The sequence below is a fragment of the Cyprinus carpio genome, chromosome A18 (genome assembly GCF_018340385.1).
Source record: "Cyprinus carpio isolate SPL01 chromosome A18, ASM1834038v1, whole genome shotgun sequence".
NCBI classification, from domain to species: Eukaryota; Metazoa; Chordata; class Actinopteri; order Cypriniformes; family Cyprinidae; genus Cyprinus; species Cyprinus carpio.
In genome coordinates this window covers 26,095,749-26,119,851 of record NC_056589.1, presented here as the reverse complement: position 1 = coordinate 26,119,851, position 24,103 = coordinate 26,095,749, and the positions used below count along the sequence as shown (strand labels likewise).

At 35.0% G+C, this 24,103-nt stretch overlaps 1 long non-coding RNA gene across 1 annotated transcript in view; it reads right to left on the bottom strand.

Moving 5' to 3' along the window:
- The window catches only part of LOC122148613, a 29,178-nt gene extending 10,910 nt beyond the window's left edge, over window positions 1–18,268 (bottom strand). Inside the window, exons 1-2 of the long non-coding RNA XR_006162510.1 lie at window positions 18,213–18,268; window positions 16,781–16,876 (exon numbers count right to left, since the gene is read on the bottom strand). This is a non-coding gene — a long non-coding RNA (uncharacterized LOC122148613). The remainder of the gene's footprint in view (window positions 1–16,780; window positions 16,877–18,212) is intronic.
- Window positions 18,269–24,103: the final 5,835 nt, after the last annotated feature.

Genomic DNA, 24,103 nt, shown 5'->3' with positions numbered 1-24,103 from the left:
TGTACAGTTAAGAATTAGCTCTATTAATGTCAATGTATTTAAATCTTACATCCTTACATTCAAATTCAAACTGAAATTCTACATCCTTTTTGATAGTTTAATTCAAATTCAATTAAAAAATCACACGTTCAACTACAATTTGTTTTCCCCAGAAGAAGATATTTCCATAAAGCCAGCCAAAACATGCCATTTTCAGAAAGTTCTTGCCATTTTTGTCAGATGGCAGCGTTCGACAATAAGAATGGCTGGAGGCCAGTGTCAGAGAGGTTAGAGCCAGTTGACATAATGTCACTTGACAAATGAGTGAGCAGGGGCACAATGCAAGAGATGTACATACTGAATTGGTTATTGCATTTAAAAACATGCAATGACCAAAGACATTCAAACATCTGGAACGGGATGGATTGTTCAACATTATGCACAAATTCATGCAATATACTGTACATACATTCATGAACCTTGAATATTAAATTCATAAAATAAAAACATATCCTCATTGCATGCATATGTGTACATATACACACTTCCACCATTACCCACTGTGTGACGCCTCAAAGGCAGTGCTAGAGAGTCTAGCTTAAAGAGTGGACATTGCAAACAGAAAGAGGTTTGACAGCTCAGGAAGGAGAAGTCATTATTGGATTAAATAAACTGGCAATGAGAAAGGATATGTTTATTTATTATTATTTATTTTTTTATAGGGTTACTCAAGGTCATGCATCAGCTCAATAAATCCTTACCAGCACAGTCATTAGAGAGCAGAAATTGATCCATTATTTCAAAGTCCTCCTTTGGCGAGTGGCCACATCTCCATATTCTGCGCTTCCACATCCTGGATATTCTGCTGAAGAAACATAATCCTGATCCTCCCAGACACTCAACAATGACATTTTTGTGTAGTTCTAATGCTGTTATGGCACTTACCTCCCTAAGCAGTTTAACTTGCTGTACAAACACTGACTGTCTGATTTAGTTAGAAGCTAATTAGAAAAGTTTAGAGATATAGCAAAGCATGCAAAATTTTGCTTAAGTGCCTAAAAAAGAGAGGTGAATATAAAATAAAAGGCCTGTTTTTTTTTTTATGTTCACTGTTTTACAGGCATTGGTAAATACGGTAAGACATAAGGTTTTTTCCATGATCTCATCACTTTAACAAATCTCAAACTCACACCCCAGACCATCCAGTCTGTTCAAAAACTAAAATATGTTCTGAGTCATATTCCATGCAAAAATGGCAAGCACTAATATGATACAGATATGTTTTTTCTTTTGTTTTTTGTTTTTTTGCAACTGAAAATTTTTCAAAATTTGCATTGTTTATGCCAGGTTTGTTTGAGGCACTTAGTAGCAAGTAAATTAGATATCCATTAGTGGAACACTGCGAGAAAAAAAAAAAACATACTAAGCATTAGTCTTGTTTTCCAGTACAAACATACTTAAATAAATATATATACACTAAAAAAAAAAAACAACAAAACAAAAACACTCTTTTTTTGAAAAAAATTATAAAAAAATAGATTTTTTCTCAAAAAAAAAAAAAAAAAAGAAATAACTAATTAAGAAGAAAAAATATGATACTATGCTTGTTTGATGCACAATAACTTTGTACATATTTTTCTGTGCTTGCATGTAAAATAAAGTAAAATTAACATGTAAAAACAAAACAAATTACAGTTGGTTGCTTTACAAGTCAGAGAAGCAACCTCCTCCTGTCTAAGTGAGCAGTTATTGGCCAGAATAAATGGATTAGACTTTATGCTGACAGTCAAACGTTTTATTACATTACACTCAGACTAACTTTCCCACTGAAAGGGAATTGAAACAATAAGTTTCTGCATAATCAATAATGGCATAACAAACAGCATTAATACAATGTTATGAACCAGTTCATGAGTGATGAGCACATAATGAACAATATCTTACATAATTGTGCACATATTAAGTGTTCAGCCACTACTAAGTCTATAAAACAGAGACGCATTGAATATGAGCTCAAAAAGCTCATATTTGAATAATGTGTACACAAACTCAGATTGTAAATTAAATTCTGATGGGCTCTCAGAGTGTTAAAGAACATGACAGCACCACTCTGAAGCAATCACCGGATGCTGGTCACACAACACATAAAGCAATTTATGGCACATGTCAAATGAGGACACATGCTGTCACATGGAGGAAGAGCAAGCAGAACTGAGCATTTGATTGGCTGTTTCAAGCTATCAATCAGCCATAAAAGGCACGAGGGAGTTACGCCCATTTACATTATACACACAAAAATTATACATCAGGGAATAGTTTCATGGACTGGTGCCTCTTGGCTAAAGAAACAGAAGTGAACGGGTTGCAGGGAAGTGATGAACGACGTCGTAACTCATCGGATTGCTCTGCACCATTTCCCTCTTAAACATACATGCAGGAAAGACACGGCGCTGTAAATCTCAAAGCCTGCTGGGCAAACTGGGAGGGCATAAAGTGAAGTGGATTAATGTGGTTTTTCATCATTTTGGTTGTGCTGACAGGAACGAGAGAGTTCGCCATTACCAACAAAGACATATAAAGTTCTTATATGGTGTGCAGAGGCCGGGGTCAAGAGTTTGATGGCCAACTTACTTTTTATGTTTATCTTTCCTCCACTATAAAGCTGTGAAAGGCTCTGCTGATTGGGCAATGGGAACACATACCTGAAGCCGACGGGCATGGCAGCAATGTTTTAATTTGACACGGCCCTCAGGCCGGCCTGCTTTTTAATGGACCATTTGCAGAGTGTAGCTATTTATGAGCAATAAAATGGTGCCGGGCCCCTTGCTGAGCCGAGGGCTGCTCTGTTTACTCTAGTTGAACTAGTGTCGTCTACTAATTTAATTTCGTCCCACCCTGACTTCCTATCCCAATGGAGCTTCCTATGGAGGTGGATTTCCAGAGCTGCTCTTCAGAGGTCTTACTTCCCATGACTAAATTATGATTAGACTGGCAAGATAATATTGCTTACAAGTTTAAGATTGGGAAAGCATGTAAATCAGGCTACCTCTAAAACCAGCACAGATCAAATAAAACGGTTAGATTTTAGTTCACTAGTCATTCTACTAAATATAAGTAACTTTGAAAATGCATGTCATTGTCAACTCACTCTCATTAATTTGCAGCTACAGTACATTAACTACCAGTATCTTCTGCTCATCAAGGCTGAATTTATTTTATCAAAATAAAGTAAACATATATATATATATATATATATATATATATATATATATATATATATATATATATATATATATATATATATATATATATATATATATATATATTGTGAAATATTATAACAAATACAAAAAAAAGTTTTCAGTTTTAATACATTATAAAATGTAATGTTATGCCTGTGATGCAAAGCAGAATTTTCTTCATCATTACTCCGGTTTTCAGTGTCACATGATCTTTTCATCATCTAAATCATTTTAAATGTCTTCACTCACTTTTTGTCACTTTCATGCATGATGAATAAAATTCTTCCATCAATCTAAAGTGTTAGCAGATATTAAGCAAAGTGAGTAATTATAAACATGTTGACAATTAAATCTTGCTTAGCAAGATTGTCTTCAAACTGTTGATCTGTTATGACAGTAGTTGATCTGAAAGATAAAACTAAACAAAATAGACACTAATGATCACTTTAGAAACCCCTAGTGACACTTAGAATTACTTTCCATTGGATTATGAAATAACATTCTGATTTTCTAGCAAAATAAAGCATGAAATCGAGCTTGCACAGCTATAAACATATTATACAGGTCCTTTAAAAAAATTAGCATATTGTGAAAAAATTCATTATTTTCCATAATGTAATGATAAAAATTAAACTTTCATATATTTTAGATTCATTGCACACCAACTGAAATATTTCAGGTCTTTTTATTGTTTTAATACTGATGATTTTGGCATACAGCTCATGAAAACCCAAAATTCCTATCTCAAAAAATTAGCATATTCCATCCGACCAATAAAAGAAAAGTGTTTTTAATACAAAAAAAGTCAACCTTCAAATAATTATGTTCAGTTATGCACTCAATACTTGGTCGGGAATCCTTCTGCAGAAATGACTGCTTCAATGCGGCGTGGCATGGAGGCAATCAGCCTGTGGCACTGCTGAGGTGTTTATGGAGGCCCAGGATGCTTCGATAGCGGCCTTAAGCTCATCCAGAGTGTTGGGTCTTGCGTCTCTCAACTTTCTCTTCACAATATCCCACAGATTCTCTATGGGGTTCAGGTCAGGAGAGTTGGCAGGCCAATTGAGCACAGTAATACCATGGTCAGTAAACCACTTACCAGTGGTTTTGGCACTGTGAGCAGGTGCCAGGTCGTGCTGAAAAACGAAATCTTCATCTCCATAAAGCTTTTCAGCAGATGGAAGCATGAAGTGCTCCAAAATCTCCTGATAGCTAGCTGCATTGACCCTGCCCTTGATAAAACACAGTGGACCAACACCAGCAGCTGACATGGCACCCCAGACCCTCCACTGACTGTGGGTACTTGACACTGGACTTCAGGCATTTTGGCATTTCCTTCTCCCCAGTCTTCCTCCAGACTCTGGCACCTTGATTTCCGAATGACATGCAAAATTTGCTTTCATCCGAAAAAAGTACTTTGGACCACTAAGCAACAGTCCAGTGCTGCTTCTCTGTAGCCCAGGTCAGGCGCTTCTGCCGCTGTTTCTGGTTCAAAAGCACACGCCTGTGCACGGTGGCTCTGGATGTTTCTACTCCAGACTCAGTCCACTGCTTCCGCAGGTCCCCCAAGGTCTGGAATCGGTCCTTCTCCACAATCTTCCTCAGGGTCCGGTCACCTCTTCTCGTTGTGCAGCGTTTTTTGCCACACTTTTTCCTTCCCACAGACTTCCCACTGAGGTGCCTTGATACAGCACTCTGGGAACAGCCTATTCGTTCAGAAATTTCTTTTCTGTGTCTTACCCTCTCGCTTGAGGGTGTCAATGATGGCCTTCTGGTCGGCAGTCTTACCCACGATTGCGGTTTTGAGTAATGAACCAGGCTGGGAGTTTTTTTTTCAGGCTGGGAATCTTTTGCAGGTGTTTGAGTTAATTAGTTGATTCAGATGATTAGGTTAATAGCTCGTTTAGAGAACCTTTTCATGATATGCTAATTTATTTGAGATAGGAATTTGGGGTTTTCATGAGCTGTATGCCAAGATCATCAGTATTAAAACAATAAAAAGACCTGAAATATTTCAGTTGGTGTGCAATGAATCTAAAATATATGAAAGTTTAATTTTTATCATTACATTATGGAAAATAATGAACTTTTTCACAATATGCTAATTTTTTGAGAAGGACCTGTATATTTTCAGGGTTTCAGGCTGAAAATGTAAACTCTATTAAAACTAAAACATCTTAAACAATAACCCAAAACTTAAGCTTACTTACAGGAACAGATCAACCAAACAAGTACATTTCATATCGACATATAAGTCGATGTTTATAGTACGTTTAAAACTACAGAAGTTGACCAAAAGTGTGGAATGCTTCAAAAAACAAAATGTTAAAATTAAAATATAACATTATATAAGAATAATAGAAATACTAACAATAAGAGTACCTGCATAAAATTAACTTGTAATAAAGAAACTTCTCCAATTGTTATAACTTTTGTAATTTTGAGTTAATAGTAGCTCATTTTGTTTCAAAGTTCACTGAACCCTGTTTCATCTGAAACACAAAGACATTTGTGACAATAGAAGAGGTATTTGTGGCAGCGGTGTTGTGAGAAATGAATTACAAATGAGAAAGCTTTGAGCATGATCTATGCATTTAAATTGCCTACAAATGTATCTAATTAAAGTATCAAAAGGTAATTGGAATCAAGTTAGTGCACGAGGACTCAAAAAACACACAAGGCACAGGTCTCTGCACCTAATTAACGCTGACAAATTTGAATAGTGTGTATTCAGCCTTCTGAACATGAATCCATTCGGTCTCCTTTCCCCCATCCTCTAATGGTTACACAACTGTCTTATTCATTTACCCTTTAAAACGTGAAAAAAAAAAAATGTCTGGCTTGACACCAAGTGGATAAGTTCAATAACGGTGATTCCGTCACCTTTGTTCTCTCACACGAACATCCCACATTAACATTCCGAAAGAGAAGAAAGCCTTTGATTTGTGGAACGTCTGTATTCAAACTGGGAAATGCCTTTTACATATTAATTGGGATCAGTCGACTGGTGAGAAAGGGACCTGTTCTGGTTCTGTTGTGCCCTCTGTCTCTATCCTTCAACCTCTGGCACTCATCCGCCCGTTACGCACCGCAAAAATAACATGAAAGAAAGACGGAGGATCCTGGAGACAGACATGGCATTACGCTGCTTTAAACAGAAGATTAAAGTCTGAGGGATGTAAAAGGAAATTTCACATCCAGACGGGATTTCTGCAGTGGAATTTGCAAATTTAGAGTTTGTAAAGTGAGTTTAAAAAGCCCTCATGTGGTCAGCTGTCAGACATCGGTTGCATGTTCTGAGTAAGCGTGACTGTGAGAGAAGCCATTTATCTATCTATCTGCCAAGTTATCTGTCTATTAAAAGATAGGAAATATAAGGAATCAAACAATTCCAGTCCCTGAATAGTAGTTTTAAGAAATAAATATTGGGGGGGGGGCAATGCCATTGCCGATTGATTTTAAACACTTTTTAAAAGATTTGAATGTATTTAAAGTCTCTTAATTGGCCTTAAATATATGTTAAACAACAATACTAATCAACAATCCAAAAAAGTGGTAACATATTTCATACATTTGTTTGAATAAAATACTACTAACAAAACTCAAATTGTGTGCCGTATGAAAAATAAGTCCGTAACTACACAAATTTTAAGTCTCCCACTTAGTATGTGTTTGATTCACTACAAACAATTTGAGTCATTTGTTTGTTTGATTCACTAAAAAGATTCATTCATTCTTGGACTACAGTGATCATGCTGTAGATTCAGTAACAGTGTGAGGCACCACTGAATAAGTATAGCAGGAAACGGTTAGATTATTGTGATTCGGTTGCAAGAATTGTAAACAAAAGAAAACTTTTTTTGTTTCCATTTGGTTGTTTCAGTTTTGGTAGCAGTATTTTTTTTTATTTTTTTTTATGATCTCTGGAATATATTAATATATACTATATCACATGAACTACCATTCAAAAATGTGTTGTCAGGTTTTTTTTTTTTTTTTTTTTTAAATAAATTACAAATTTTATTCAGTAATGTATGTAAAAAATATTTATATTTTAAACTTTCTATTCATCTTTTCATCAAATATTCCTGAAAAACATTTATCATGGTTTTCACAAAAAAAAAATTAAACAGCACAACATGGTCAGGTCAACATTGAAACCAATAGAAAATATATGTATATATTTCTTGAGCTGCAAATCAGTAAATTAGAATGATGTCTGAAGGATCATGTGACACTGAAGACTGGAGTAATGATGCTGAAAATTCAGCTTTGATCAGAAATAAATCACATTTCAAAATATATTCAAATAGAAAACAGTTATTTAAAAATGGTAATAATATTTCACAATATTACAGTTTTTACTGTATTTTGATCAAATAAATGCAGCCTTAAAAACATAAAAGTCTTCTTTTAAAAAACATTTAAAAATCTTAAAAACTTTGCAGATTTTGCAATGCAATAATAATCCAGTTCTTACTCTGCAAAAACGGAACTCTGCTTTCCTTTGGACAGAGACTCTGCTGAGCTCTGCTGTGGACAGCAGTGATCAAAGCAATAATTTGTAAAATGAGGAGTAAGACTGAGCGGAACGCTTTGAAGGTGACCCCTGTATGTGGACTTTTATCATGACTCTGCACACTAGGAGTGCCCACCTAAAGAACGTCCCCCAGGGGCCGCGCCATGGGACAGGCTGAAAGAAGTGAGTTCAAACAGAGTGGAGAGGTTGTGTAAGAGAGGGAAGGAGAGAGAACATGGAGGACAGATGAAGACAGGCGCAGGGACGTCGTTCCAGTGGGAGAGGGTGAAAGCGGGCATGTGCGAGGGCTAGCCATCAATAATAAGTGAAAGGCAATTCTGACAGCTGCACAGAACCTGATAAGAGACAGAGAGAGAGAGAGAGAGAGAGAGAGGGAGGGAGAGAGAGAGAGAGAGAGAGAGAGAGAGAGAGAGAGAGAGAGAGAGAGAGAAAGAGTACCTTTGATCTCTGTGGGGGGTTCACTAAACAGCCTCTTCAACCACCTGCAGTCCAGTTTAACCAGGCACAATCTGCATTGATGTAGTGCTGTATCTTGTGTAATATGTCATTGTCATTCTCAAATAAACAAACAACATCAACAGAAATCCTTTCTATGTAAATTAAGCATATAGATGCATCTTATGAACAAAAGTATCTGCTGTTTGCACTGCTGAATTAAAATTGCACTAAAAGGCAGGTGAAAAAACATATTTTTTTGTTAAAAGAGACATCAGTATGCATTGATTCAAAAGTTTCGGGTCTATGAGATTTTTTATGTTTTTGAAAGAAGTTTCTTATGCTCACCAAGCCTGCATTTATTTGATCAAAAATACAGAAAAAAAAACAAAACACTGTAATGCTGTGATACAAATATGAATTTTCAGCATCATTACTCCAGTCTTCAGTGTCACACAATCCTTCAGAAATTATTCTAATATATTGATTTGCTGCTCAAGAAACAATTTCTTTTTAATATTATTATTATTATTATTATTAATGTTAAAAAAGTGGTGCTGCTTCATTATTTTTTTTTTGGGGGGGGGGGGGCATAATACATTTAAAAAACAAAAATAATTCATTTGAAATAGAAATATTTTGTAATATAATAAAAAACATTTACTGTGACTTTTGATCAATTTAATGTGTATTGTCTAAATGAAAATATTAATTTCTTTGAAGAAAAAACATCTGAATTTTTATATATAGTATACAAATATATAACATGCATTTCAACACTTACTGTGCTGTTGTTTTCCCTCCAGAATGATCCGGATTTTGTTGCTTAAAGTAATATTGCAAAATATTTTGATTAATATTGAGGGCACAAGAACAACTTGTAAACTAATAACCAATAAAACATTATTCCTAAGATTCCAAGTTTCCAAGAACATTTCACTGAAATTTGTTCAAAATAAATGTTTAACTTTTTATCCAACACATAAATAATCCTGAATAGTAAGAACTAAGAATGACTGACACACAGCATGAAAAATAAAGAGAAACGAAAAAGAGAACTACTGTAAAGGAGAGCAAGAAAAATATGTATACTAATAATTATCTCAGGCTCACATAAATAATTTCTCATGTCTTTTACCTCATTTTTTCCCCTGAAGACTGTTAAGAAACCCTTTACCGTGCTTTGTCTGCCATTACACTGATATAGCATTTTATCATGATGAAGAGTGATTTCCATCTCATAAATATGATGACAATAACAACTACTGTATTATAACAGCCACCGGAATGATATCGCTAATGTGAATATTAAGGAAAGATACGAGCCATTAATCATTTTCTTTTCAGCTCATATTAATTTAGCAAGCAGAACGTCAGCTAAAATACGTCGGTGTACTAGGCGGATTCAGGATATGCATCTTTGGGAAAGCAGGATGAAGGATTTCTCTGAAACTTCAGCAAGCGATTTGTGAGGAGGGGAGAATCCATTCATCTCTGAGAGAATCAAAAAGAGCGAAGAAGACTGAGAACAGAAAAGCTGCAGACAAGAGAAAGATGAAACACAATCACTTCCCTAATGGTACCTTTGTGTTCTAGAATAAAAATGTGTTTTAAAAAGTCTTTAAAAAAAAGTGTATTGTGTATAAATAGGGGTGGGAATCTGGATACAGTCTCACAAACTCCAAATTCAATTTCCAAAATGATTCTCAATGCATCACACGTTCAGATTATGAACCTTTGTGGATTGATCCAGAATCGTTTGTGAATGAATCACAATAGATTGGTGAATCGTTTTTCCCACAAATATACTGGGTGGTGTACATACATGGATACAAACTCTATAGATCGATCCAAATTTGATAAGAATATATTTGCATTTATATGAGCGAGGCAGAAATGAGATTACTGAGAAATGAAAGCTGCTGCCCTTACTGTGCACCTGATCAACCACCGGCAGACTGTCTGTTCTTCTGTGTGATTCACATACATATTCTGTCAGTATTGCACTTTGTTGACTAGAGCGTGATCAAACTGCTCAAAAAAAATTAATTAAAATCAAATGGACAAACAAAACGGACTGAAAACACTAAAGTACATAATCTTTTTATATCTAGCATGTTAGATGGTACTGTAGATGGTCCGAACCCAATTCCGCCCGCATACTCTCTATACTCCCTATAGATTTCTGTTCACATTTGAAGCATTATTCACCCCAAAATGAATATATGGCCATCATTTATACTCTCTGATGTTGTTCAGTCATGTGTCATATTCCAAGTCTTCCAAACCAATGAAATTTAAGTTGCTATTCACTGATAATCTTTCCCTCCGGTGAGCTGGTAACCTCTACAATCACACCATTGATGATCAGCGGGCTTCAACTCCAGAACCATATCCGTCTGATTCATGAACGAATCATTCGGATGTGAACTGGATCATCCGATTCAATTGAAAAGATACAACTCAAAGAACTTCCATTTTATTCTCTTCCTTCCACAAAGCTACAGTATATTGTTTTGTTTCAGTAGACTTGAAATATGTTGACAGTAGACTTGACCAATTTTACGGCGCTTTTGCATCATTTTTTAAGTTTAAAAGCTCTATTTATTATAATTGCATGAAAAAAAAAAAATCCCCCTTTGTGTTTTGAGGAAGATAGAAAATCATACGGGTTTGGAACAACATAAGAGTGCAAATGATGAGATTTATGATTTTCAATTGTAAGCAAACAATTTATTTGAATTATTCAATAAAAGCTGAAAAAAAATTTTTGGGTTTTTTTTTTTTTTTTTGAGTTTTTTTTACCACTTTGGCCATACTATGAAAACTTGCCATGAAAAGAACAACACTTGCATCAGTCTGCTGCAGATGAAATGCTAGAGATGTGAAGAAAGTCAGCTGTGGTTACTGTGGAGACAAACTGCAATAAAAGTAAATAAATAAATAAAACAATATGCCCACATAGCTTTAATAACAATCACAAATGACATGCATGAACCGCACTCCAGATTTTAGCATTCGTTTCACCTTACAGACCTGTAATTGTCAAAGATTAGTTAGTCTGATCCAATTGCATCAGCAGAAAAATATATAAATGTCAACAAAACTGAACTTCATGCAAATGATTTGATTCCAGTATTCTTCACAGAACTGGAACCTGTTTTAAAGAAGAACTTTGAATCCCAACCATAGTTAGGGTACAAGGTACAACAGAGTCAAACAATGAGAATGAAAGAACTGCCTTTTCTCTCGAGATTACTGCGGGCGCGCGCACGCGCGTGTGTGTGTGTGTGTGTGTGGTGCAGGCGAATTCTTCTGATCCTACGGTTGCTGACTCACAGGGTTGTTTCATCAGCATCTGAGCGCTCCATAATGTTGGAGCTGCAGGAGTGATGGGCTCAGAAACTGAACACACAACAGCGAGAGAGACGAAAGGCAGACGGGTGGAGAGAAATGCACTGCAGGACAGCACAGCGGTGAAGAAACAGATATTAATAGGAACTAGGAAATTGAGACAAAGAGAAAAAGAGATAAGTGGAAGGAAAAAAATGGATGTTAGAACAGCACTGAAAAACCTAAACATGTCACATATCTTTGGAAAGCTGAGATTTGTGTGATTCAAATGATGCAAACCATTTTAAGATATAATCAACACAGCAGGTGCAATCAGTGTCTTTGTCAGACCGCCAACAAGGCTTCACGTTGTGATCCCATTGTGTTTTCCAGCTAATAGCTCCCACCTACAGTCATCTGCAGGCATCTGTTTACCAAAAAAAAGAAAAAAATATATAGTTTAAAGGTCTGCTACTCAATACCAGCAAGATTTTCAGAGATTCTGTTTAGGAACAAACCTCAGAGTGTCACCTTACAAAGGAGACCAAAAAAATGTTTATACTCCAAGTGGTTCAAGAACAGCATCCAATTTACTTTGGGTATGCCTTTTTTAGGCGTTTTAGGCCAATTTTACAAGGAATGCTTAAGGGTTAATGCATTTTTTGCATCTTTTATTATTATTTTAAGGAATTTTGGTCTAAAAAAAGTCAAAGCATCAAAGCATAAATCTCAAAACATAAAATCAAGTAGCACAACTGATTCAGTGTTATATCAGAGCCACATTAATTAAACGTTATGTTCACAGTTTTGGTTTGACACTTGACTGCAAACATATTTTACCCTTTTTTTACAAGACATTTTGGGTCATTTAAACCAGCTGAAAGTATATTCCTGTCCTATAAGCAATACCTTTAAAGCATATCCTCTCAACAGGTTAATTTTACATATCTGCATCGTTGTATGTAACATTAGTCAGAATTATAGCATTCATATTGCCTCTTCTAAATCCAAACTGTATAATGAAATCGTAATTGGTGTTAAAGAGCAGCAATCAAATGATGCTTTGCAGTCGTTTATGAGGTCATATCACCTGCCTGAAAAAAAAGTGATCTTCAGAGATGATATTCCACAGGTTTCACATGTGAAGGATGCCTATTAAAGGTGAAGTGTGTGGTTTCTGCATCACAGGAGACACCAAACAGAATTGCTATTGCATTTTTATATTTTGTGAAGAAAAGAGGCAGTGCAACCAGCACATTACTGGATTTGATTGTGTATTTCACCAATGTGCAAATATGGAATTGTTGCTAAGATTACTATGGTAATCTTGGGAAGTCTTGAGATCAAAATTGGCCACACAAACAGATAGTCCTGCCCCAAACTCACGCCATTGGTTGAGCCAGAAGTTGGCATGTTGGGCTAAAGCCACAGCATTATAGTCTTCAGGAAATCAAACTATAAAATACGAAAAAGTACTTTAACACTGAAAGAATTAATAGCATCATCTTTAAGGTTAAATTCATGGCCAGAAATCAAAGGGTTCATATTCATCCCAATAAACCAGCAGTAAAGACGACATCACCATGACATGTCATAATTGAGCTATTTATTAGTGCACGGGACTCATTAAAAGTCTAATTAAAAGAAAAAAGGGTCTTTCTTGAGCTACGAATGTAACATTTTGAAGAATGGCAGTAGAATGGGGAGAGCATAGATTAAAAATGTCAAACGCCTCTTGCTTTTCTCAGCGTGAGGCGGTCTGCCATTACTAAATTAGCTCTAAATGAGGGTTTGGTTTCAGAGACGGCAGCCGTTCCGCTGCGTCTTTGCTAATCCCCCATTACACTGGCTAACTTTTATCATCCACCGTCCCTAATTACTCTCAGATTGTGTAATTACCAGGAGACTGTTAATTAAAACCCAGAATGCCATAATGAAGGACCCCAAGAAGAAATAATTGATTGAATAAGAGGGTCTTGAAAGTAAAGGATGCTGAACCCCAACCTAGCAAGACTCCTCACAAGAAGGTCTCTAATCAGCATGGAGAACACGCAGCATGGTGGATTTGAATGCATTCTAATACATCTACACCAACACATCCAACTGACTTATACAAGTAGCATGCAATATGCTTTCCCCAAAATAACCAATAACGTAACATCTTCACTAAACCCTACTTTCAATTTTACCAAAAGTGTTAACAAAAGCAAGAGTGAGATAGAAATGCATTTGCTAAGGCAACCATGCCATTTAGCTAGCTTTTACAAGTCTTTGAGCTCTTTTTTTATTATTATTGTGCTTTGTATCATTGTGCAATGTTGTTCCGGGTTCGCTACTGAGGAAGTTTACAGTATACAAGTGTACAGTAATCTGGTCCTGTAATCATAATCTGTGTGAGCAGGAATATAAATTGTTGGTGTTTTACTGTTGCTAGTATTTATTTCAGTTGGAAATTGCAGTGAAGTGTATGTATAGTTACGTTTTTGTAAAAATGTACTGTAGGTATGCATTTGCAATGAGCCTATGTTGCAAATTAATCTATTTTGTAGCTCAGTTATTATTATAAGGAGTGTAATACAACAAACAATTGTAAAAAAAAAAAAAAAAAAAAAAAAAAAAAATAATTGGTTAAAATGACCAGGAAATGTTGTAAGCTTGATTCAAATTAACATAACACAAGCACCACAGCTCAATGTGTCGAGCAAGTTCGCTAACTCCTTAGCTTTGGCTCTTACACAACTGTAATAGTTGTTCAACAGATTAAAACTGGACTAAACCAACCGGAAATCTTCCAGCCAGGCCACATTTACTACATAATAAGGCACAGGGATGAAATGCTTATGTCATGCGGTTCCAAAATAGACATAAACTAGCATTTGTTTGACCCTTGGCACATCTACGGGAGCGATGCTAATTGTGTTGCTAAGGGTGGAAATACATGACTATTCACTGACAGCGGTATTCAGTGGAAGCGGTTCCCTTTGACGTAGATCTGTGAACTGATCTGATGCATGTCCAGTTATGAAGCACGATATTCATCTCTTGAATGAAGAACATCAGAGTGAAGAAATCAATGAATGGGATAATTAGCTAAACACTGAGGGCACACTGTGGAAGTCAGCAGACACTCAACATGCAGCCCGTGGGCCGCATCTGGCCCGTCTGCTTTTATTCTCGGCCCCCCACATGTCCCTTATGAATGTATATTTGTTATAATTAGCTCCCAAATGTCACGTTAAAATTAAGCAGTGCACTTTTAATTCTGTGTCTAATGCAATACTGTTGCAACTCTGAATGCTAACTATGTGTTTTGAGAGCACATCAGTCAAACTTTATCACGCTTTGGATCTTGATTGATGATGCTCATGACAGAAAGTACTCTGTTAGACCTTTACTGTTTCCTAAACAATGCTTTAGTCATGAAAAGGTCCTCGCTCACTTCTGACGTAATTTACTAGCATCTTTTGTGGATGATACATTCGTGCACAACACAGCTTGACTGACTGATGTAACATGCCAAACAAACTCATTTAATCTGAAAGCTCAAGGGTAGGAAAAGCTTACGCCGATGATTCTGAATAATGTGACGGCATTTGAAATGAAACTGGCCCTATTTATGCAGCAGAAGAAAACAGAAATATGATAAACAGCAGCAATATCGATATGAAAAAAAATTTAGTGATGCATCAAAATAATTTAGCTGAAAACCAAAACTGAAAATAACTTTATATAATCAATTATTTAAATTACATTTATTTCATAATCAACAATCAAATGAAAACAGAGTAGCATATAAAAATTTAAATTGCACACAATTTATATAATTTTATATCAACTTTTTAGGGATATAATTGTGTTTCAACTCCAATTCATGGTTGATTCGTTTATTCAAACAATAAATAATGATGACAGGTAGGCAAAAACAAATAGTACATTCAACGAAAAAAAAATTTGAAAGCTCAGACTTTGACTTTTTATTGCAATTACTGAATGGGAGAAGTGCAATAAATAATGTTTAGTGATGTCTTCTACATGCATCAGCTGAAAACAGCATAGACTAAAAGATTGTTGTTCATCAAAATAAAGATCTATTAAAAACTAGAAATCAATATCGTCGAATGAAGCACTAATTTCAGTCAATAATTCCGGGCCTTCAAACCCGTTGTCTGGAACTGAAAATTAATTTTTGCCATAGTATTTTCAGTTGCCGAAATTTTAGTGCATCACTATTAAAAAGCACAGATTTATTGATAATATTGTTTGGAATTAACAAAATAATGTTGGGAAAAATGGAAAACACAGGGTCTACACATTTTCAGATGACATTATATATAAAATGAACACCCTTTGTATCTTTCGTGGAATAAATGTAGCCCTTTTTGGCTTCTTTATTCATTAGTCTGCATAACAAACATATACTTCCCATGTCACTAAACAGTAATTAATTGAGAAACGCAAAATCTGCACTGTCTCCACAGTGTCTCATATCTCTTTCAAGCTTTAGTAGCTTCAGGCCATGACTTGTTTACAATCTGTTCTGTACAAACATATATACAAATTGGTATACATTTATTTAGCAGAGGCAGATGCTGCAGCCCGGATCAAAACGAACACATCTGAATGGGTGTATCCCTGACCATTTACATTTTAGCATGTTTATAAAGCAGAGCAAATGTTTAAATCCATGTGTTTGTCCTACTGTTTGATGAGTCAGGATTGAACACACACAAATACACACACACACACGCGCGCGCGCGCACTTCGCACACTTTAACAACAGCCAGTGAATGTCCTCCATCAAACCGACTGTTCTAGATCTCCACACACACAACAAAGTTTTGCCCATGAGAATCCCATCAATTATTTAGCAGCACAGGCCGGCAGCACAATAAAAGTGGAATATTCTCCACTGATTGTATCCAGGAAGAGGATACGCTAGAGGGATGGTTTTTACAAACTCGCCTGTGTCCACTAGTAGAGCGAACCATCAAAGCATTGTTAATCAGATCCATACTGCCCTCCTCAGGTCAGCATTTATAACAGCATGACACTAACTGAAACATTAAGACAGGAAATTGTCTCTAAAGTATCAAACGTGGGATGCTGCATTCATTTTGAGAATGCATTTGGCTGTATGTGCACCCTGTTGGCTAGTTGTTACCAAATGCTGATAAGAAAGGAAAAATAGAGGTGTGGAAGCGCCAAATGTGTCATAAAATGAGTCTGTGATACAAAGCAGTTGTTGACTCACCCTCAGGTACGGCACACATACTGTAGCTGCATCATTGTCAGCTGAATGAATATTCTGGTCAGTGGTGGAGACAAATACAGCTGCTTTCAGACTCTCCTGTGGGGAAATGAGGAGAAAAATAGACACAAATATTAATAATGAGGACGGGAAATAAAGTCGCAGGTTTGCAAGCAAACTAACATGAGCATAATGCTCACAAAGAAAACAAGTTTGAGCATGCATTTGCTTGCTACAATATATTCAAACATGTTTACGGTCAAATCATTCATTCGTTTCATTTGGGGGCGGGATAAATAAATTATGGTCTATCTTTTTCTTTTTTGAAAACCATGACACATTTTTCTTTGATGAATAGAAAGCTTATATTTGAAACAGAAAACTTTTGCAACATTACACATCTTTACTGTCACTTTTGACCAATTTGATGTGTCCTTGCTATTTAAAAGTGTTCTTTTATTTAAAAAAAATGGTTAAATGGTTTAAACTGAAATGACATGCCAATGATTATTTGTTTTATTCTTTTTTATAAAAAAAATATACACATCAAAAGACAAAAAGTGTTTATTAATTGCATTAAAGTCAAACATATTTCTGTATTATGTAATCTGTCTAGAAATGTGAAAAAAAGGCAGAGCATTCAACAGTTTTTTTTTTTTTACTAACCTTTAAAGAAACTTTACAGAATAAGTTTTGTATAAAAAATAAGATCATTTGGTAGTGATGACAAGAACAAAACACAATGTGTTCGGCGTGTGAAACTACCGACCCCTCGTCACTATCCATCTGCCCGCTCTCAGACCTGTTTTTGAGGCATCAAACAGGTAAAGCATCTGTCGTTACACTCAGCACCTGGAGACCTGACTCTCAAAAATCCTTTGTTCTTAATTAGTCAGCTTCCCTCTGTGTGTCGACACCTGTTCACGGCCTCTCAGAGCCTCCGAGCAGGTGAACCAATGTGTCACAATCAATCCTTTCTCTAGGGCTCCAAACTCTCTTCAAGCCTCTCTGAGTTAATAGAGGCGAAGCATGGATTAGTGTCTCTAGAGCTTCACCAGACTGATATGAACTGAACAGCATGAACAGAGCAGGCATGTGTCTAGTCGTGGGTTGACCGAACAGCAGGTTGACTAATAAAAAAGCCTGGTATAATTAGGCTGGTTTATGGTCATGTGCGCCAGATCAGATATGATTCTTACAGGGTTCAGTTCAATTCAATTCATTCTAAATAAATGAACAAAACTATCAGGCATTTAAATTCTGCATACTAATGGAATTAAACTGAAATGACTGACAGTAATTTTCTTGAAATCGATTGCTGAAAGTGGTAAATATATTACATGAGTGGAGCTGAAGTTGAAGGCTATAACTGGTGGTTTAAACTTTACCTTCTTTGAGAGGCTAACTATTATTAAGCTGAGGAGGTCTATTTTACCTGGAGAGAGCTAGCCGTTCACATTCATCTCAATGACAGCTGCTTGCTTTGCACTCCTGCACAGATCAGATTTACCCACACTCCTGCACAGATCTTTGCACTAATAAGGGAGATAAAACAAAAGATTTAAAAACTAATAAGGGAGATATATATACAAAATATTTAAAAATATATATATATATATATATATATATATATATATATATATATATGATTCCATACATAATTTGCAATATTAGAGCCCTCTAAACGTAAAAAAAAAAAAAAAAACATCAGGCACTTAATACAATATTGAATTAAGAAACAAATTGTTCAGTCCATGTATAGTTTGAAATATTAGAGCTTTTCAAATAAATAAAATTGAATAAAATAAAAACCCAGAGGATAATAAAATACTGATATAAGAAAATATTAGTTCCAAACATAGTTTGAAGTATTAGAGCCCTTCAAACAAAACCAGACAAAAAAAAAAAAAAAATAGAATATGTCCTCAAAACAAAACAAAAAATGGCAGGGAGATAATAAAATATAGACATAAGAATAAATTAGTTACTGACATAGCTTACAATTTTAGAGCCCTTCAGATAAAATAAAAAATGGCAACTTATATGTTGCTTGCAAAATAAATGCATTTATAATAAATTACTAAATGTGAATTGTAATGAATAAAGAACCAACATCATGGTGAGGTTGCAGCATCTAACTGCTAAAACTAACTAGCCAAACGTCCAGCCAAATCACCTTTTTAAAATATATATATATACTCTATGAATTAGAGCTTTAAAAAAAATAGCTTTTGTCCTTGACCTTGACTAAAAAAAATTACATAAAATAAGCAAAAGAGAGAAAGAGATTAACACAAAGAAACACAATGTCCATTCCTCTAGAGCAACAGCTTCAATGTCAAAACATGTCACCAAAAATCAACTTTTCACCACTGGGTCAATAGGACACTCAGCTGATGTGACAATTACGTTGGGTTACAGAGACCGCCAGCAAGCATATACATGTTCTCACAGTCGAGAGGGCACACGCTACCACAGTATCATGGGGTCTCATTACAGACACGCAGAGCGACGGACCCTTCATCTCTACAGGATCTCCTATAAAGCTGTGCCATTTCACATTGTAAAGCTCAGGATTGAGACACACATGCTGTGGGAAGTTTCAATTGTGGGGCTCGGGTGTATATCATCAGTTTGTCCTTTCTATAATTCCTTTCTACTTCTAAAAGGCCCGTGTCTTTCTGATCTAAACCACACGGTATGGCTGCGCAGTCATATCTGACTGAAAGAAATCACTGCAGGACTAAACTGTGCGACTGGAAAAACTGTACAATAGATAAATGCAGGCAAGGTTTCTGAGAAATTCAGTAATGGATTTCAGGGTCCTTTCAGGGTAATATAGTCACACACATTGGTGCACAATGTCAGGCTGAAAACAGCTGCTTCATTCCCACTGAGGAAGTTCAAACTCAGCAAACAGAGAGATGGTCCGTAGGGACTTATTTGCTGGATTCAAAGTGTAAAGTTAGCCTTAAACAATGCTTACCTAGCGGAGATACGACAGTCGATATCTACGGCCCATCACAACGGGGGTCGCATTTCTCATTGTCTGGTTGCCTCCGTTTTTTCACTTTCGTATGGTTTGTCTTTTTCTCCTCGGAAGCGATTTCAGCGTATTTTGCCATCTGGCAGGGCTTAATTTTTATGCGGGAACAAACCTGATCCAGATCAAGATCATTCAAAAGATGTGAAGCCAGACATGTTATCTTATCCTGATGTATATATTTACACAAAAACAAAACAAAACAAAATAATAAACCATGAGCTCCAGTCTGGATGACCAATAAAACTACGTAAATTTGAAAAGCAAGGTTGCAAAAGATGTAAAAGAAAAAAAAAAGAATAGAGAACATAATTTGAAGTTTTCATTTTACTACTTTTTATTTATGTTTATTGAATTTTTAAAACATACAACTCACTTGCTTAATGGAAGTGGGAATATAGTTAAAAAAGAAAATCAGAAAATAATAAAAAATGTAAATATGATGTATCTTTTTTACTGGAAAACGAGACCAAATACACAGATTAAATTAAAATACCGAATTACCACGAAAACTAAATTACCACAGTTATTTCAGTATAATTGAGATACTATTATAGTTGTAAATAATATTTAAACTTTTTTCTCTTTAACTTTAGTTTAAATTTAGTTTCCTCTTTAAGTCTAGTTTTAGTTGTGTGTTTGTTTATATATATATATATATATATATATAATATACAGTTTTATTTTTATTTAAAATAAAGAAAGAAAGAAAATTAATAAAATAAAATAAAATTAAAAGTAAAACTAAAAAAATTAATAAAATAAAATAAAATAAAATAAAATAAAATAAAATAAAATAAAATAAAATAGTAATTATTTCTTCAGAAGTCATGACATCTACCAGCAGAGGCTAACTGGATGCTAACGAAACATTGACCCATTTTTTATATCCAATCTACACTGCAAGCAATGTACTGCTATGCAAATAAAGCTACTTAACCAACCATGATCTGTCACTAATCATTCTTCTGGGACATCATAACTCAAAAAATAAGCAGTGTTGTGTCGTCCGGGCTGGAGCTCATGGCTCATGTCTATGGCCTATTTGTTTTAGTGGGCAGTGAGGTTATGGTGGCTCTCCTTCAGCACACATCACGTCATGAGGCTGGACTGCAGCCCAGATCACAAGCACACACTGGAGAATTGCTGTGGTGGGAGGACTGCTGATGGAAAGCAGCAAACAATCAAGTGAAACAGCAGACCTCAATCAAATGAAATGTTGCGTTTCATGGTCCATTTTTCACAGCACTTTGCATTTGCTAATTTCACAATCCAGTGCCACTGTAAAACCAGGTGAATCCCACAAAAACCCTCAAAAGATGTTTGGGTCATACTGTATCTCACCCTAAAAATCCAAAGAACAAAATAACAAAATTCAAACAAAATTCTATTTTGCATAAAGAAAATGAAGCCTATTTAAAGGACTATTAAGATTGTAAGCATTATGAAATTATTTTCATGACAATTAAGCACAATCTACCAACACTTAATAATCTATTGCAATGATAAAAACAATCTCATTACTGTAAAGTAGAAGAAAGATATTGTAAGTATAAATTATGCTAGTAATTAAAAATAAATTACAAATAAATTAAAAAAGGCATTTTTTCACATTACAGTAATGAGAATTTCTTATATAAAATAATTAAAAAATAAAGTTTATATATATATATATTTATATATATATATATATACATATACATATACATATACATATATATGTGTGTGTGTGTGTGTGTGTGTGTGTGTGTGTGTGTGTGTGTGTGTGTGTGTGTGTGTGTGTGTGTATATATATATATATATATATATATATATATATATATATATATATGCACTAAATCTGACTTAAATATTTCTAAATAAAATTAATCCAACCCATCATCCTGCTATTATACTTAAGGCAGTTAAACACATCCACAAAATGCATTGCAAAGAAATGGCACAAATGTGAAAGCTAATACTTGGCAGTCTGAGAGCAATTCAAGGATATTTCAGCCTTTAACTGTGTTCAGCTGCATCAACGGGAGACTTGCTTAGCTGCCAGGAACAGTCTAACGATTTCTCTCCTCTCTCTCAATCTATTTTGCTCACTTACTTTCCTCTTCTCACTAGTTCTTTAATATCATCAATCAGGGGACATGTGAGAGAGCAGTCATTTAGAACCGCATCGATAAGATGCTTATACTGCCATTTCGAGATAGGAATTTCAGATGGATTCCTCTTCAAGGGCTTGATTGGAAAATAAAGGAAAGATGGGATAGAGGCTGAAAATCTGAGTGGAGCAGCATACGCAATCAGCTACACACTGTCACCATGTAGATTTCACATACACATGTTCAAAACACAGTTTCCAGCTGAATTAACCCATAAACTGCTCAGATTTGGGCCAAGTGTTAAAATATGCATTAATGCAAACAAAATGCATTATTTAATTGTTGCTGACGCCCTTTTACAGTCAGTTTTCAGACACTGTGTTATGCAACAGACCTTAATGACGTAAAAGATTCATAACATCAGGGGCACAATCTCTAATGAACTACATTAAATTTACACATTCAAACAAAGAAGATGAACTGTGCTTCACTTAAATGTAATGTCAGACATGTAAGATAGTGGATCCAGTCAGTGTCATTTAGGAAAATTGCATTTAGGCACTAAAGATAAGATAAGATAAGATAAGATAAGATAAGATAAGATAAGATAAGATAAGATAAGATAAGATAAGATAAGATATTTAAAAAAAATCATTTGAATATAGCTAATTTTTATTTATATAATAATAATAATAATAATTATTATTATTATATAATTGTAATATATTTAAATAAAAATTTTAATAAATTTGAATATAACTTTTCATTTTTTTAAATTTTGATAATTTTTATTTATATAATAATAATAATAATTATTATTATTATTATTATTATTATTATTATTATTATTATTATTATCATTATTATTATATAATTTTAATATTTTTAAATAAAAATGAGCAATTCTGCTGTAAAAGTAAATGCATCTTCTGCAATTATAATGTAGCTATTTTTATTGGAAAACACCATATTAAATTAGAATTGTTCATATTATATTGCCAGGGTTATTTTAGCATCATTAAGATATTACTATAGTGTCTATTAATATGTATTTTTATATATTCTGTTTTCATTTTCATTTTAAAGTTTTAGTCATTTTGTTGTGTTCTTGTCATGTATTATTATGATTATTATTATAGGTCCATACAGTTTTCATTCATTTTTATTTCAGTTTTAGTTATTTTAATACATCAAGATATACTAAATGAATTTGCAATGGCAACTAGCTGACTTTCTTTCAAGTAACACAAATCTTTTTATGGTTTTGGTTTTAGCTTGTGAATTAAAATAGAGAAACACAACAACACGTTAAAGAAATTCTGCTTATCAAACCATTCAGTGGGATGTTTATGAAACTGATTATTTTTACAGCATAGCCAGCATTGAAATGATGAGAAGAGAGGAAACATAGTGGCAAACGACCCAGGCAGATGATGATCTACTATAGGTCATGTGAAGATCAGGTCAGAGATCAGAGATGAACAATCAGCACGTCACACACCATCAGTCAAGGATAAGATGATTCACAGCTCTGTTTAGATGGGAATTGTGTTCATATGTTGGTCTGACAGCTCTTTAGAAGCTCCGCTACTGTACGTGACATCAATATGAGAATGTCACTCCAATGTATTAGAGTTAAAAATGGTCACCAGAGGAGAAGATTACACGGTTGCCCATACAGCCTCAGCCGCAGGTAAAACCTTCACAAAATCATAAAGCACACTGTATTCATGTCTTAATTTCATGTTTTCCTGTCTCACTCTTCCTCTGTGATTTATTAATTCACTCTGCTTGACCTTCTCCTCTTGCCTCTTGGTACTCTGATATTGTCAGCAATAATTAACGGCTTCCTGGATCTTCCTCAGTCTGATTCTGATGAAAGGAGACTACTGACCGTCTATGTGAAATTGACTTATTTACCCAGATACTATTCCACTTTATACTGTACAGTTCCTCTCGCCAAGCGTGACTCTGGTTTCGGCAAACGCTCAAGGTCGCGCTTTGTTCTGATGCAAATGGTCGACGAAAGGACACTTTCCCGTTTGTCTGCTCCATCTCCAGGCCGTCTTGTTATTCATGTCTAGATTTTGTTCATTAGCCTTCTTTTCTCTGCTCAGCTGGATGGACGCTAATGTTAGCTGGAAAAACAGTATGTTTCGGTCTCTTGAAGGAAAATGAATTTAAAAGCTT